This window comes from Saimiri boliviensis, chromosome 1 (genome assembly GCF_048565385.1).
Source record: "Saimiri boliviensis isolate mSaiBol1 chromosome 1, mSaiBol1.pri, whole genome shotgun sequence".
In the NCBI taxonomy this organism is placed as follows: domain Eukaryota; kingdom Metazoa; phylum Chordata; class Mammalia; order Primates; family Cebidae; genus Saimiri; species Saimiri boliviensis.
Genome location: NC_133449.1, coordinates 63,382,005 through 63,394,083, shown reverse-complemented (window position 1 = coordinate 63,394,083; position 12,079 = coordinate 63,382,005). Strand labels below are relative to the sequence as shown.

At 42.3% G+C, this 12,079-nt stretch overlaps 1 protein-coding gene across 1 annotated transcript in view; it reads right to left on the bottom strand.

Moving 5' to 3' along the window:
* M1AP (meiosis 1 associated protein) overlaps window positions 1–12,079 on the bottom strand; it is an 82,279-nt gene that overhangs the window by 4,836 nt on the left and 65,364 nt on the right. The window lies entirely within an intron of this gene.

Below are 12,079 nucleotides of genomic sequence, written 5' to 3'. Positions count from 1 at the left end.
GTACATGTGAACTTTTAAGAATTATAATTCTTGGCCAGGTGTGGTGGCTCATGCCTGTAATCCCAGTACTTTGGGAGGCTGGAGCAGGCAGATCATGAGGTCAAGAGATTAAGACCATCCTGGTCAACATGAAGAAACCCTGTCCTTACTAAAAATACAAAAATCAGCTGGGCATGGTGGTGTGCGCCTGTAGTCCCAGCTACTCAGGAGGCTGAGGCAGAAGAATCACTTGAACCCAGGAGGTGGAGGTTACAGTGAGCTGAGATCATGCCACTGCACTCCAACCTGATGACAGAGTGTGACTCCATCTAAAAAAAAAAAAAAGAATTGTAATTCTTAAAAACAGAGTCTTGAAGCCTGTGGTCCTAGCTACTCAGAGGGCTGAGGTAGGAGGATCCCTTGAGCCTAGAAGATCAGGGCTGCAGGGAGCCATGATTGTACCACTACACTCCAGCCTGGATGACAGAGTGAGACCCTGTCTGTCTCAAAAAAAAAAAAAAAAAAAAAAAGCAGTGTCTTGAAACCAAGACTTGCATGGGGTGTTATCTGTTGTAGAAATTCAGTTTTTCTTTTGAGGGTAATAAAGTCTGGTTGTGTTGCTGACAACTGGAATTAGAATGGGCTGATTGGGGAATATCCTTGGAATGCCCAGAGAGGGTACAAGGTAGTAAGGCCAGATGTGGTGGCTCACATCTGTAATCCCAGCACTTTGGGAGGCCAAGGCAGGAAGACTACTTGAGCCAAGAGTCAAGACCAGTCTGTGCAACATACTAAGACTAGAAAAAATTCAATACATAAAGATAGATAAATGATTGATAGATAGATAGACAGACAGAGAGAAGGTGGTGGAAGCAGCCTGCAAAGTGAGAGGTGAAAGAGAGCAGAGGGAGGAAAGCTGTGCTATAACAAGGAGGTGGGTGGGTGCTGGGCCCTTGAGATGATCTCAGCCAATCACAGGACAAGAAGAGTCAGGAATCTGGGGGCATTTCCTCCGTGGATGATGGGTATTATGGAACAGAGGGTGGTACTTTGCCATGTGCCATGGAGATGGCAGAGGTTAGGGCATGGGTAAGAAGAGACAAGCAGATTTCTGAGAAGATTTTGTAGGTGTACCCTTTTAAATGAGCCGTGAAAATGAGGCAATTTTTTGTGGTTGCTTTTCAACAAAACCCACAAAACTCCAGGAAATGTGGAGTTAGAACTACTACAATCAGCTCAAACTGTGTCCTCTTACTGGGACACAGACCTTCAGTTACATCTGGTACAAACCATAACAACCTCCCTGCTACATAAGATGGAAGAAAACACACGTGTTCTGGCTACTCTTAAATGAAAAGTAGAGACAAGTAATAAAAGAGGAAAGGCAAAAAGGGGAAACATATTTTTAGAGGAAAGAGGAATATCAGTGTCTTGTGGAAGACAAATAGAAAGTGACACAGTGAGACAGAAAACATTTGCTGTAGCATTAGTTAGACCCCAGGGGGCACGTGCTGGGGTGGGTGTGGGGGAGGTTCTGTACTTTAAAGCAGTATTATCATTCTGTGCAATGTGGAGCTCTGAGGAGGTCTAGTAGGCACAGCAAGTGGTGGGAAACCTGTTAACATCTCCAAGGAAAACAGGTATGTACCGTTCCTGTGGTTGCTGACCTCTTTGTGGGGTAGGACTTGACTGATAATTCTGGAGGAGTGATGTATACATGCATACTCACTAGAAGGTTTTGGGGGTGGGACAGATGATTTGGGCATGGGAAAATTAGTCATAATCATAATTACAGACTTTAATGCTTATCAGGCACCAGGTACTGTGCTAAGAGCTTAATGGATGCCTTCAGAAGTTCATGCTTTCTTAGTGCTTTGCTTATATCTAAAAATGTGCTGTCTTTCTGAAGAACAAATCCAAATGTGCAGGAAAGTCAGCTTGATGCTTACAATCCATCACATTGGAAATAAATGATATAGAAATCATGGTGTATGTGTATGTGGGTGGGGGACCTGCCCTGCTCTGAGGACATGGCCTATGTAAGCCTGGAAGGGATAGTAACCAGGAAGTTTCAGGGGACTCCATCTAAGTTGGCGTAAGTAACTTCTGATGGGGCTCAGGATTTGGATTATTACTATTTTAAATCTTCTATTGTTACCTTGGTTCATGCATTTGCTTGTGAATTTGTCTATTAGAATTTATTGAGGCCGGGCACAATGGCTCACACCTGTAATCCCAGCACTTTCAGGGGCCGAGGCAGGCAGATCGACTGAGGTCAGGACTTCGAGACCAGCCTGGCCAACATGGCACAACCCTGTCTCTACTAAAAATACAAAAACAGGCATGGTGGTGTGTGCCTGTAATCTCAGCTACTCGAGAGGCTGAGGCAAGAGAATCACTTGAGCCCAGGAGGCAGACGTTGCAGTGAGCCGAGATGGTGTCACTGTACTCCAGCTTGGGTGACAGAGTGGGACTTCATTTCAAAAAAAAAAAAAAAAAAAAAGTATTTACTGAGTCCCTATTATGTTCCAAGCACTAGGTGTGGGTACAAAGAACAATGACATCAGGAGAAAAGGCAACTGTAGATCAATATCTCTTATTAATATAGATACAAAAATCCTAACAAGATAATAGCAAATCAAATTCAACAACATACAAAATGAATTATATACTACGGCAAAGTGGGATTTATCCTGGGACTGTAAGGCTGATTTAATACCCCCAAATCAACCAATGTAATACACTATGTTAAAAGAATAAAGAACAAAAACTACATAATCATCTCAATAGATGCAGAAAAAACATCTGGCAAAATCCAACACCCTTACATAATAAAAATGCTTAGTAAACTAGGAGTAGAGTGAAACTTCCTCAACCTGATAAAAACCCCTATAAAAAATCCACAGCTAACCTCATATGTAGTGGTGAAAGAGTGGATACTCTGACCCTAACATCAGAAACAAGACAGAGATGTCTGCTCTTGCCACTTCTATTCGGTATTGTCCTGGGAGGTGTGTTGAAGACTGGAAGACCACTTCCCACATTTTCTGTACTATTAGGCTCCTTGGATTCTGGGTATGATCCTATGGGGAGAAGCATCCATAAAGATATTGAGAGTGTTAACATTCTGGCCCTTAGGAACCAATGTTTTCTAAATTTGATTTAGAAAAATATAGTAATGTGACATTTCTCACATCAGAGAGCTATAGTGCAAAAGGTCTAGATACATGTGGAAACAAGTACGTGGGTGTGGAAAGGCAAGAAAGATGAATGGAGACAGGCTGTGGTGGAGGCAAGAAAGGCTTCACAGTGAAATTTTTTAAGCAGGATCTGGAAAAAAGTGACTAGGTATTTGTCAGGTGGACAGAGGCAAGAGGAAGGGAACAGCATGAAAAAGGTGTGGAGGTGTGAAACAGTTTAGCATATTTGGAGAACATTCAGTCATTTATTAGTGTGGCTGGGGTGGAGGATGGGAGGGGCACAGGTGAAAGACGAAGCAAGAGAAGCAGACAAAGCTGAGTCACAGGAAGCCCACTGACCCGTGCTAGGCTGCTGTTCTAGCACCTGTCCATCCCCCAACCCGTCCAGATGCTACATTCTAACCTCATTCTACTCTCTAATGGCTCTTGACCTGCCATCACCCCACTCTCGGCTTGGATTCTTGGTCTTGATATTTTGCCTGTTTGACCAAGGACGTTCCATTTCCCCACCCAGTTATAGCCCAACTGGCTCATCGCCTGTGTACTTAGACTCCTGCTGAACACATCATGGCTTGAGTCCTGTAACTTCTGTGGCCAATTAGGGCAGACATGGCCTGTAAAGCTTTGGAATGTGTCTCCAGAGACTCTGACATTTTAAGTAGGAAACTGAAAGACCTAGGTGGTATTTTCATTTCTTTTTCTAGTTCACACAGACATGACTTTGTAATAGAAATGAGGATGTGGAAAGTGAGTCACTAGCTACATAACTGGGACTACACAGCAAGATTTGGTAATTCAAATGATATTTTCCTGGCCATGGATAGATTCATCTCATAAAAACTTTGAAGAATTAATTTTATTTATATATTTATTTCCTACCACATTCCACAGAACAGCTATAGCCAGTTTAGAAAAATGGAACAGTATAGAAAGATAAAATAAATAATCAAGGGGACTGGGCAAAAGAAAAATAAAAGTATGGCAATACCACAGCCAGGGTTAGATAAGTTCACAGAAATATAAACCCCCCACTTTTGCTAGAAGGGAGCCCCATAGCTTTTCCTGATATAAAATGTGGGTGAGGCTGTCTGTGGCTTCTTATTGTGTAGTGAATATGTTTCAGAGAATTCCTGCAATTAGTATGCTGATAAATTCCATGTAGCTGTAGAGTGGTTTAGAGTTTGGGACCTGAAGCCAGCCTTTCAATCCCAGCCCTACCATTTACTCTCTGGGCCTCAGTTTCCTCACCTGTAAAACAGGGATAATAATTCTTACTTCATAGAATAATTATGGGGATAAAATAAGTTAGTAGCTGTTGAAGTGCTTAGAACTGTGTCAGGTACATGGTAAACACCATGAAGTGTTAACTTTTTAAAATTGAAAATACATTTAATTATTAATGTTTATTTAACTTCATTAAATTAAAAATAACTTGAATAATTCTTAGATATAGATCTATAAAAGCTCTAAAGAATGCTGCCAAAACACATAGCTCTCTTGTGGTCTATATTAATTGAAGGGTGATATTTATGGGAGTGGTAGACAACACGTATTTTTCAGAAAAGACTGGGAAAAGTCTTGCCTATCTGATGAAGTGATCATTTTCTGAGGAAAAGCAAGTGAAATACCTGAATAAAGCAAAATAATCTGTGAGGAAGACAGAAACAATTTTCAAGTGAAAAATCAGGGAATGAAATAACAAGGCTGTGATTGACTAAGGCTTAGAGTATGTATAAAATGTAATTTGAAAAGTTACACAAAATTTATAGTCAATGAGGACAGGTAGGTTGGCACTAATCACTACAGCTTAATTACTGCAGTGTGGACTCTGTTCAGAACTGCTCCAAATAAAAGGGCAAATGAAGAGGCAGTGTTGAATAAACTGAGCTATACCCACACTTGTAAGGAAATCCAGGAGCCTGAAAATGAAAACATGGTGAAGCCGGCCAACTGGCTGAGGGGAACTTAGAAGATGTGCTGTATGTCTGAAGAGATAGCAAAGGGGGAATAAATGAGCATTTAATAAACATCTACTTCTACATCTAAGTGGGCTGGAGTGGCCAGAGGCAGACTGGTTCTCCTGCCTAGAACACCCAGAAAAGCTGGATAATGTACACAAATCATTTGTTGGAAGGCAATTAAGGAGGTTACTGAGGCAATGAGATCTAGAGGTAGCTAAGTCTCTAGAGAGGGAAGAACCCAGAGAGATAAGGGAATTATTATTATTATTTTTGTCCCACCCCCACCACCGAGATGAGGGAATCATGGCAGCTGCTTATACCCTGGGAGTCTATGTTCATTCTGGCACAGAGGGCATGGTGGTGGTGGTGGTCGGAAAAGCTGAGAATCTAAGACTTCCGCCTGTGGAGGCAAGTAGAGAAGAACAGAGAAACCAGCAGATCTTTTGGTGGAGACTTGGTGCTGGGAAAGGATGGCAATCAAGCCAATTATCCCCCCAACGCATTTGCCAAATACTAGGGCTGCATGGGTCAAAAGGCAAAAGCACTTAAGGAGAAAGCTTTCAAAAAGTAGAATGTTTTAGCAGATCTGGGAGCCAGTGATTAGAGGTGGGGCCTTCCAAGGGGAGGGGTTACACATAATATGCCAGGCTTTCAGTGGAAAACTCCGGAGGGCCAGGAACAAACCCTGGATAGACTGAGCATTAGCAGGACTGCAGCCCAGCCTTGACTCAGTGCAGTTTCTAGTGAAACAGGATGCTCAGCCACCACTCTTATCTGCCTAGTGCTGGAAGGGTAAGCTCTCTCTAGGGAAAGCTAACACCAACTGGAGCCCTTAAAATTTATTTATACATGATGTGCATCTTTTACTAAAATATTACCAGGTGCGACAAAAGACATGTGCCATATATCTGAAAACCAAGAGAAAAAAAGAGACAATAGAAACAAATCCATAAGTGATCCAGTTATTGGGGTTAGCTGACAAGAACCATAAAATAACCATGATTAGTAGATTTAAGAAATTAGGTGAAAATATGGAGAATTTCTCTAGAGAATTAAAATCTACAAAAAGAGAAACAAATGGAAACTGTAGAACTACTAGCCAACCACTGTGTGCAAATCATGTGCTAGACATGTGCTGGGTGCTTTACACATGCAATATTTAAGCATCTTAAAAACCATACGAGGTATATTTTATTGTCTATATTTTACATTTGATGGGACAAGAGTTACTAACGTGTATGTCATGCACCTTTTCCCTTCTTTCCTTCTCCCTCACTCTAATTTTTTTTTTTTTTTTGAGATGGAGTCTTACTTTGTCACCCAGGCTGGAGTGCAGTAATGCGATCTTGGCTCACTGCAACTTCTGCCTCCCAGGTTCAAGTGAATCTCGTGTCTCAGCTCCTGAGTAGCTGAGACTACAGGCATGCAACACCACTCCCAGCTAATTTTTGTGTTTTTAGTAGAGATGAAGTTCCGCCATGTTGGCCAGGCTGGTCTCGAACTTCTGACCTCGGTTGATCTGCCTGCCTCTGCCTCCTGAAGTACTGGGATTACAGGCATGAGCCACTGCACCCAGCCCTCCCTCATTCTATTTCTACTGATGAAAGGAGAAGGCTTATGAGCTTTATGTCTTAGTATTTTAAATAGAAAGAGACAGGACCTTAGAGAGAGGAGGACTACATTATATTAGAGAAGCTAAGTTAATTTATAATATATGGCTGAGAGAGGGAGGAATAGGATTGAGAGAGGAACGGGGACTGAGGAGGGGGAGAGAGAGGGAGGGAGAGAGAGAGAGAGAGAGAGAGAGAGAGAGAGAGGGAGAGAGAGTGTATGTGAAAGGTTCTAGGAACAGCTTCAGGTTAGAGATAACTCAGGAGGGGGGGAAGAAAATTTGAGAAATGTCATTGTGGGTTATGAACTAGATCCTCTTTGGTGTCCCTTGAATGCACAAATCACTTTAAAATTTAGTTTTGGGCCTTCGATAGTACTTCCATATATGCCATTTGTGCAGAGACTAAGCCACATAGGGGCCACTAAATTTGTTAGGGTTACAAATAGATGAATATACCAATGACTAGTGAGGTTAAGCATGTTGCCTAAGTTCACATAGTTGGGAAATAAAAAAAAGCTGTCTGGAACCTAAGGGCATCTGATTCTACAGTCCAGGATTTTCCTGGACAATACAAATTATACTTCACCACAATATATTAGAAAACTGCCTTGCATTGACTCCTCCAAAAAGAGAAGTAAGAAAGGGGAAATTTCTACTCTGGACCTAAATTTGATCAAAGCCTAGGAATTGGTTAGTAAAGTGGGGAAGTGGTAGAAAAGGCACTCTGTCAATCTAGAGATTGGGTAGTCAAATTATTTCTTAGACTTTAATCTAAAACATAGGATCATATATTTAAAAACCTACTTGAAATATGCTTTTCTCCAGAAAGAAACAGCATACAAAGGTCTAATGACAGCTGAAGGAAATTGGAGAGCTCTCATTCAAGAAGTACAATTTGAGCTTGGTCTTTCAGGATAGAGTAGTATTTGAACACACAGAGATGAGAGAAAGGTCAACATGAGCAAAGTCTCAAAGGTGAAAAAATTTAAGGTATGTATATTAATTTGGTTGGAGTGTATGGTACATTAAGGGGAATAATGGGAGATAAGATGGGACCTTGAATATTAGGCTAAGGAATATGGACTTTATGGATAAACAGTAGTAAGCCACAAAGTGTTTTTAAGCTGAATAGTGGCAGAATCAGTGCTGCATTTCCATAAGATTAATCTGTTGGCAGTACGTGAAATGGACTAGGAAGGGGAAGTACTAAAAGCATTGAGACAAGTTGAAAGATTATTGCAGTATTAAAGGAAAGGTTAAAAGGGCTTGAAGTAGGCTAGTGATAACAGGTGCAATAGGGATAAGACAGGCAGGGCTTGATTCCCTATTGAGTACTGATACATAGAAAAACATGTGATAGGGAAATGCTTCAAAGAGATTAAGCTGGTGCCAATGTGCAGGGAAAACCAAGAGGGAGAGCTTGGAGGCAGGGAAGCTAGTTAGGAGTTTACCAAAGAAGTCTTGGTGAGACAAGCAGTGGGAACAGGAAGTAAAGGAGAGTTACAACTCATGTTAGGAGTGGAAAATTGATGTGATTAGTGATGAAGTAGGTGTGAAGGGTGAGACGGCTGAAAGTGACTGAGGTTTCAAGCCTGGGTGACTAGACAATGGCGGCGCTGCTATTAACAGAAAGGCAGAAGTTAGAATGAGAAGTTGGCTGGAGGGGAACATCATAATGTGAAACAGAAGGCAAGAGTTAAATAGGGGAACTGATTTGAAATCAGATCTTTAAAGAACATAAGAAAAAGGTATATGAAAGAATAGAAAACCAAAGAAGGAGTTAAAGCAGCATGGCAAACTTGTAAAAATAGGCTTAGGACGGTTAAAACCTAAATAAGTCCTGTCACACTTAAAAATATTTGTTTTTGAATGGATGAGCTGAAGTTTGTGAAAAGTTTTTCCTCTGTAACATAATGCCATTCAGGATTTTTGCTGCTTTGAAGAAAATGTCATGTGAAAAGTAAGAAGGAGCCGGATGTGGTGGCTCACCCCTGTAATTCCAACACTTTGGGAGGCCGAGGAGGGTGGATCATGAGGTCCAGAGATCAAGATCATCCTGGCCAACATGGTGAAACCCCGTCTCTACTAAATATAAAAATTAGCTGGGCGTGGTGATGTGCATCTGTAGTTCCAGCTACTCAGGAGGCTGAGGCAGGAGAATTGCCTGAACCTGGAAGGCAGAGGTTGCAGTGAGCCGAGATCGTGCCACTGCACTCCAGCCTGGTGCCTGGTGACAGAGCGAGACTCTGTCTCAAAAAAAAAAAAAAAAAAAAAAAAAAAAAAAAAAAAAGAGGGCGGGGCACAGTGACTCACGCCTGTAATCCTAGCATTTTGGGAGGCTGAGGTGGTGGATCACCTGAGGTCAGGAGTTCAAGACCAGCCTGGCCATCATGGTGAAACCCCATCTTATAAAATTAAAAAAAAAAAAAAAAAAGAAAAGTGAGAAGGAAGAGGTATTTACACACTGTTTTGCTTCTCTCTTTTCCAGAATAGGAAAGTGGTCTTTAGTCTAGATGAGGTGGACTAAACACAGTAAAGAAAACAGCTCAAGATGGGTAAGCAGCTATTGTGAGTACTGTGCCACTTTAAGTGAGTTCAAGTCTGCTGAAGTACAGAAGCATGGGGTGTAAGTGAAGAGAGAATCAGCTTCAGTGTTATAGTCTCTATTTATCTGGCTATATCCAGAGTAGGGAATTTAGCAAAGAATTTAAAAACATGGGCTTTGTAGTCAACAGAACTAGGTTCAAATTCTTGTTTTATTTTCTTTCTTTCTCCACTCCCCTACCACACCCAGATAGGGGCTCCCTCTGTCGCCCAGGCTGGAGTGCAGTGGCACTAACATGGCTCACTGCAGCCTTGAACTCTTGGGCTCAAGCAATCCTTCCACCTCAGACTCCTGAGTAGCCGGGACTACAGGCGTGAGTCACTGCTACTGGCTAATTTCTTAATTTTTAATAGAGACAGGGTCTTGCTCTGTCACCCAGGCTAGTCTTGAATTCCTAGGCTCAAGTAATCCTTGTGCCTTGGCCTCCTAAAATGTTGGGACTACAGGTGTGAGCCGGGTCCTCAAATTCTGACTAGGCTACTTTGGTAGCTGTGTGATCTTTGGTAACTCACTTGGTCTTTTTAGGCCTCAGCGTCCTCTATCTGCAAAAGTTGGAAATAACCATCCCTACTTCACAGGGCATCATGAGGATTAAGTGAGGTAAAGTATGCAAAACACTTGGTTAAGTGACTACCACTTAGTAAATGCTCCAAAATATGGATATCTATTAGTGACAGGTCAACTACATCCCTATGCTTTTCCATGAGAGAAAACTAATGAAGAAGAGGTCTCTTCATCCCTACAACAGTGCTTGGCACACAATGGTCAGCAAATACTTGATAAATAAATAGATAAATACAGATCCTCAAACTCTGAGTTTAGTGGCAGGGAGACTCCAATCTTGTGTATGTAAGCCAGGATGGAAGGGAATACTTTTTACTATCTTTATTATTATAATTTTTTGAGACAGGGTCCTGCTTTGTTGCCCAAGCTGGAGTGCAGTGGTGTAATCTTGGTTCACTGTAGCCTCCACCTCCTGGGTTCAAGTGATTCTCATGTCTTAGCCTCGCAAGTAGCTAGGATTACAGGCACATGGCATTATGCCTGGCTTTTTTTTTTTTTTTTTTTTGAGACGGAGTTTCGCTCTTGTTACCCAGGCTGGAATGCAATGGCGAGATCTCGGCTCACCACAACCTCTGCCTCCTGGGTTCAAGCAATTCTCCTGCCTCAGCCTCCTGAGTAGCTGGGATTACAGGCACGTGCCACCATGCCCAGCTAATTTTTTGTATTTTTAGTAGAGACGGGGTTTCACGATGTTGACCAGGATGGTCTCGATCTCTCGACCTTGTGATCCACCCGCCTTGGCCTCCCAAAGTGCTGGGATTACAGGCTTGAGCCACCGTGCCCGGCATGCCTGGCTAATTTTTGTATTTTCAGTAGCGTTGGGATTTTACCATCTTGGCCAGGCTGGTTTTGAACTCCTGGCCTCAAGTGATCTGCCTGCCTTGGCCTCCCAAAGTGCTGGGATTACATGTGTGAGCCACCACACCACACCAGGTGATAGTTCCTATAACTTTTCCCCTACTTAGGACATTTGGGTTGTTTCCAATTTTTCACTATTGTAAATAACACTGAGATGAACATGCTGGTACATGTCTTCGCTCCCTTTCCTGACTGTTTTCTTGGGCTACATTCCCAGCAAAAGTTAAGGACATCATTTTTTTCCAGAAAATTTCCACCCTCTCTAGCAGTGTATTAAAATGTCAGTGTATGTTTAAAATATCAAATACTGTAAGAATGTATTGAAGCCACCTCGGAGAAATTCCTCCCAAGTGATATATCATCTCAGATTCTGAGGAACTGGGTTGAGCAAATAGTAAACTGAGCTGTTGGGTACTAACAGTCACAACCGTCTGTCGTCTCTGCTCTGCAAAGACAGGAGATGGGTGTTCTTCAAACAGGAAACAGGAACTCAGTGGGTGGACCTAAAAGGGAGTGTGGGCTTTGAAACAGGAAAAAAAATGTTTCTGATAGTGAAAGAGACTCATTGCTGTGCTGTCCTGATCATCCTACTAGGTCAAACATTTATTCCATATCTGTCCTTGCATTCTATTTGCAGTTGTTTTAATTTTGCTTTCTAAGTGTTGTGTAATTTTGCTTTCTAAGTGTTGTGTTGGTTTCATGTGACTGCTGTTCATTTTTCTGTTTCAGGGAATGATATCCATCTAGTTGCTCAGGTCAGAAACCAGGCAGTTATTTGATACTTCCTCTTTCTTACTCCCTGTATCCAATCTCTCAAGCAAGTTTTGACAGTTCTGTCTCCAGAATATTTCTACACTTGGTCATAGCCAAAAGGCCAAGAAGCAATTCTAAAATATTTCTCTAATTGGTTTGCTCATCTCATCTTGGCTTGCATTGTTCTAGTCCAAGCCACCATTGTCTCTTGCCTAGTCTACTGCAGTGCCCTCCTATCTCATTTTCATGTTTCCATTTTTGCTTCTGCAAGTTCATTTTAAAAACTTAAACAGCCGGGCGCGGTGGCTCAAGCCTGTAATCCCAGCACTTTGGGAGGCCGAGGCGGGTGGATCACGAGGTCGAGAGTTCGAGACCATCCTGGTTGACATGGTGAAACCCCGTCTCTACTAAAAATACAAAAAATCAGCTGGGCATGGTGGCGTGTGCCTGTAATCCCAGCTCCTCAGGAGGCTGAGGCAGGAGAATTGCCTGAACCCAGGAGGCGGAGGTTGCGGTGAGCCGAGATCGCGCCATTGCACTCCAGCCT